Source organism: Symsagittifera roscoffensis, chromosome 9 (genome assembly GCF_963678635.1).
Source record: "Symsagittifera roscoffensis chromosome 9, txSymRosc1.1, whole genome shotgun sequence".
Classification (NCBI taxonomy): Eukaryota; Metazoa; Xenacoelomorpha; order Acoela; family Convolutidae; genus Symsagittifera; species Symsagittifera roscoffensis.
Window position 1 is genome coordinate 31,067,161 of NC_087070.1, and position 5,677 is coordinate 31,072,837.

At 32.7% G+C, this 5,677-nt stretch overlaps 1 protein-coding gene across 8 annotated transcripts in view; it reads left to right on the top strand.

Moving 5' to 3' along the window:
• The first annotated feature begins 2,356 nt into the window (after positions 1-2,356).
• Positions 2,357-5,677, top strand: part of LOC134854087 (organic cation transporter protein-like) — an 83,173-nt gene continuing 79,852 nt past the window's right edge. For 2 of the 8 annotated variants that reach the window (XM_063870175.1, XM_063870182.1), the window contains exons 1-2: positions 2,357-2,885; positions 3,005-3,346. The gene's annotated coding sequence lies outside the window, so the exon portion shown is untranslated. The remainder of the gene's footprint in view (positions 2,886-3,004; positions 3,347-5,677) is intronic. The other 6 variants (XM_063870177.1, XM_063870178.1, XM_063870180.1 and 3 more) reach the window with 6 other exon arrangements.

Sequence of the window (5,677 nt, forward strand, 5' to 3'; positions counted from 1 at the left end):
GTAATATCACAGTTTACCGTTTTCTATCCGGATACACTAAACAAAAGAGGTCATAACACTGTGTCGTTAGTGACTCCTCTTACGACTGTGAATCAATCTTATTCTCATTTAATTGAGGCAACTTATGACGTCTGTTTAACTGTTAGCTCTTGATAAGGTTTTAAAACAGTTAAATCCAAGCCTAAGTACTCTATTTTGTTCTAGCAGAAAATTATTATAATTTCAGTTCAGAGCTTTAGATAGTAAATGAAGAATACCCGCAATGAGCGTCTGATTATTGACTTGTGTTCTGATTGTTTTTGTCAATAATATCAGAGTGGTAGAAAATTTTCTCGAAATCCAAATTGATGTTCGTTCATCAAACGGAATCTATCAAGGTACTCGATCAATTGACGTTGAAAAATATCTTCAACATTTTTTGCCAGTTGAGGAGTAACAGATAATGGTCGGTACTTTGTTGCAGATTCGGTATATCTTTTTTTTTAACAATAAATTTTATGCTGGCCACCAGTATCTATCCGGAAATGTATTGAGAGCGAGTTAATCACTAAATATTTTGGTCACTGGAGATGTTTCATTGGCCGCATTATGTAATACCTATCCTATAAATACAAAACAGACACTTAGATACATCAATTCAATAACCCATATTCGGGACTATCCTTCACATGTATTTTTGAATAGTTTTTTCCAAACCCTTTTCTCCCCTTGTTCTTTTAGAACCAACTTCACATCAAAATCCTTCCCTTCGAACAGAACAACAAGATTTATTAGTTACACATAATGATTGTGAAGAAAATGAACAAAAAACACTACATAAATACGCCATTAATTAACTAACTCTTGGAAGGACTCAAGATCCTAATCATTCATCGTAGATTCAATTGTTTTGATCGAGCGAAATCAATTGTTGGATATCCTTTTTTAGTTACTATTGCTATACTGAGGGCGATTTTTTGCATAACTAAATTTAGATCACAAAAAATTTAGATTTAGATATCTTTTTTTTCTTTAACTACATAAGTTTTTCAACAGACCAAGCCATTGGTTTAACTGCCAAATAAGATATTGGGCTGTTTTTAACGGCAATTTTTACCGTTTTTCACTATTTTTGTTGTTTCAACCACTGAAAGTGGGGAAGATTTTGTCTTCAGGTATATTTTCTTTTTTTGTTACCGTATAAAATCAGAAACCACGCAATCATATCGGAATGAGTCAAAAAATGACCATTTTAGTCGTGATTTGAACAACTTTGAAAGTTTTTCCAAGTTTTTTGTGTAGTCGATTTAATTTTTTTGTGTTTTATCTTTGTTTCGTGCGAGTAATTTGAGCGATTACGTCTTATAGAACCAAATTTTTCGTTCAAAAACAAAAGACTGATTTTTACTAAAAAAATAATGGGGGAAATTTTTTTGCGCTTCCTTGAACTTAAGCGATCTGTAGAAAAATCAAAAAAAAATCTGCAAAAAAGTAAATGAAAACTGAACTAACATTTTAGATTTTTTTTTTTGGTTTTTTCTTGTTATTTTTTTTGAATGCAACTTTTGTCAATTTTGTATCTTTTTAAATGTCTTGCATTTCAATAGACTCGCCTTTGACAAAATAATAGCACAAATGCTTGGAAAGTTATTAGGCGGACTTTCTTTTTTAAAAAAATACTTCTTAAATTATGACTTAAAATTTAGGTAACATGAAAGCAGAATCGCACTCTGGCATTTATTTACGGCTGAAAATCTAAACATGACGCCAGCAAGTTTTCGTGGTTCATTAGTTTCCAATTGGAACTGAGATGCAATGGGCGTTTTTAGACCCGCATTGATTTCATCATTTTTCGCTGGTATTATTTTGACTGTCTAATCTAATTTTAGGTTGATTCTTTATAATTCCAAACACGCCTTATATGTATCTCTAGCCTTTATTTCTAGTCAACTGCAAATTTAGGTCAGTTCTAATTGAAGTATTCTCTTTTAGAAATTTTAGCCTTATTTTTACCGGAAGCACTCTTTGATATTCTTTGAAACAACCAAAATCGGGAAAAAAACTGATCGCATTGTTTTGATTTGTATCTGTAAGCTATCCAGTTTTTGAGTGTTGCTTCAATTCAACGCCACTTAAAAGGTGTATGGTTAAAAAGGCATGAAACGAAGTTTTATTAATGACCGATTAATTTTGTTAAAGGTTTGCGGTTTTGCAAATTAGAGTATTGACTACCATTGAACTATTTATGGTGACACGGTCTTTAGTTTCGGTCTTTAGTTTCAAATAGTTTGCCAAGTTACGGACTCATAATTTTCTAATTATGCCCACTAGGTAAAATTTAACCACCTGAAAGTAATCTAAGTATTATTACTTGAACTGAATTGGACATATGAAAGCTGAAGATCGTAAAACCAAAATTGGACTTGCGGAAAATTATTTAGTGTTAAGAACTCTCGAATTTACTCAAACTTTCAAGTTTCAAAAGTTCATTCAAAAGTTAACCCATATGCAGCGTCTTTAATTTTTGAGTGCTTTGAAAAGAAGAATCTATTTTTAGTATTAGTGAATCCTAAATTTTCTCGGAGTTTCGACAAAGCAAACTTTCGGATGAACAAAACCAGGAACACTTTTTGACATTTAGCCAAACAGACCCATGTAAGATGCTTAACTTTGTGTAAACTTTGATTCTGCTTTGAAATGAGCTCATCTTACAGCAAATATTAGCTTTGTCAAAACAGGGCGCACGAGATATCAAGTATCAAAAATGAGCCCTAAATTACTCTTGTGAGCGACAGTAAATGTACGTCTACTCAGTGTTTGAACTTCAAGATATCATCAGAGAAGAATTAAAGCTCAGTATGTTTATGAATAATTTTTGCAGTACTCTCTTACCAAGTGATCTGCCCGTATTGACCTCCATAGACCGAAAATGCTAATCATACAATTCCATAAACTAAGTCTATGAAAAGTGTATGTCTAGCAGTTTTCCTTACATGAAAATTGCATGATTAGCATTTTTGGTCAGCCCGGGTGACTTGTGCCTCTGTTTTCCAAAAAAATTCTGGTTTTCCGACTTTTTCGGTGTTTTTTTTCTCAAGTTTTAGGGACCCAAAAGTCATATTCTACCTTGAAGGAAGCTGAGTTTTCACTTTTGTATTTAATTGAACAATTTCAAAGCTTAAAAATTTGTTTTGTTTTTTGATTACCCCAGACATCCGGCTCATCAAGTAATCTATTCCTCATAAGTCCGTCACCTTTCAGTTAAGTTTGAATATAAATATTCATTTTATAACATTCTGATGATTCACGTTTCCTTATTAGTTATATATCAGTCTGATTATGTGCCGAGAATCTTAACTCTAGCCAGGTGAGTTTTTTCATTTTACAGATTATTCGAAGCTTTGTAATATTGTATTACTCAGAGCATCTGGACACTTTGAAAAGCTGTTCAATTTTTCATCATGGAGCTACTCAATTAGCTGTTAGTGAATTCTTAGAAATTGAGAAAAAATCTCAATCTTTTGACACCGATACGGGTTAGTACTGTCGCATCTATTGGCGGCGGGATGAATGTTTCATCTTAGCACACTAAGAGTTGCCTAGTATAATTAATCAAAAATTCAAAAATGATATAACAGTAGTTAAAGTACTCCAAACTCTGTGTCGCTCAAATAAGTGAACACGACCACGAGCTATAAGAAGATGTAAAAAAGTTTTCGGCTAGTTCAGAAGATGGGAAGGTGCTATGACGTATGATGTGTAATTTTCGACCGATATATTATCTAATGACACTTCTATTCAGTATTTGAGCTGCAGTGTTGTCTCAGAAAGTATGAGTCTTCAGTCTTGCAATTTAAAAATGTTCTTTATAATTTCACCACGTGGCTTGTCTTGTTCATGTCATTTCTCGTGGTCAAAGTAAAATCAAAAATTTTTAAATTGAAAAACTGAAGTTTCAAACTTTCTATGGTAATATCTTCAGGTCAAGTACTTAATAGAATTGTATACTTACAGTCTGTGTAAAGTTCATCATTGTTTTCTTTGAACACACCTAAGCTTTCTTTTTCCATTCTTAGTAAAAACAAGACTACTCGTATCAGGGCGAAGCCCTGAATGTTCTGACTGCCTTTTAGGAATTATGGAGCAGTATTAACTTAACAAAATTAAATGTAAAATACAAAAAAAAAACGAAAAAAGAAAATTCTTAAATTTGAATTTTTTAATGAAAATCATCCCCCCACACGCCGTATAAAGTACAAAAGAATAGATTTCACTCCTTGTAACAAATCAATTGTGGCAAATAATTCAACCAGCTTCATTCAACCAACTTGGAACGATTTCTTTGACGGATTAAATCTCCGCTTACGCGGTAATAGCGCGAAATACATCGCGCTTTAATTGTCCCAAATTGGCCAAAATGACAATCTTTAAACACCCATTAAACTTTACAAAAAATGATCACAGGTGAAATATCTTTTCAAATTTAAGCTCAAGACAACAATACTTTTCGAACGATAAAAAATTTTTTGTCAAAAATGGCTAGTTAAAAAGTCGAAATTTGTCTGAAGAAAAAAAAACCCAATCGAAAAAAAAACCCAACCCGTTCGATGCGAAAGTAACGGAATATTTGTGCTCGGGTTGGGTTTTTTTTCTTCAGACAAATTTCGACTTTTTAACTAGCCATTTGTGACGGAATTTTTTACATCATTCAAAAGGTATTGTTGTCCTGAGCTTAAATTTGAAAAGATATTTCACCTGTGATCATTTTTCGTAAAGTTATGAGAGTTTAAAATTGCCATTTCGGCCATTTTGACCAATTTGGGACAATTAACGCGCGATATAATTCGCGCTATTAACGCCTAAGCGGAGATTTAATCCGTCTTATAAATCGTTCCAAATTTGTTGAACTAAGCTAATTTGCCATAACTGATTTGTTACAAGGAACGAAATCTATCCTTTTGTACTTTATATGGCGTGTGGGGGGATAATTTTCATTAAAAAAAATTCAAATTTTAGAAAAAAATTTTCATTTTACTTTATTTAATTTAATTTTTTTTATGTTTTTACTGCTCCATTAACCTTAAGGCAGTCGGAACATTCAGTACTTTGCCCTGATACGAGCAGTCTTGTTTATTCCTATGCGTTTTAAGCGATTTATATGTAAGTTTTTAGAAAACAAGAGGTCAAGATCAAAGCCGAATGACATAATTGTTCAACTAACAGCCTGTCTTTACATGCTGAAACGAAATCTTTTTTAAAGTCCTCATAAAACACAATAGTTGAAGCACTAAGTTCATGTTCTTCCCAAGTTTTATCACAGAAGCTCAACAGCTGAGTTAAAGTTGACCGCCGGGACATGAATACAAATTGTGAACTTGAAGCTCTATGTCTGACTCCAATTGAAAACGATAACTTAGAAATAAATTCTAAGCAGTAACTTTGTTAACGATTTTTTGAACTGTAATTATTAAGATCGCTATGATTGATTTTCTTGTGGATGGGCGTAAAATAGTCACTATATTTAAGAAGATAGAAGACGAAGGATACCCAATACAAAGTGCCAGGAAATGAGGACTTGTTGGAATTACTCCGGAGAACCTCAAAAAGGTTGCTTAAATCCAAACCTATCAACAAATTGAGAAAAAGAATTCTACCAAGCTCTAAGCTTTCATTAAGTTGTAGAATCAGAGAGCTATGA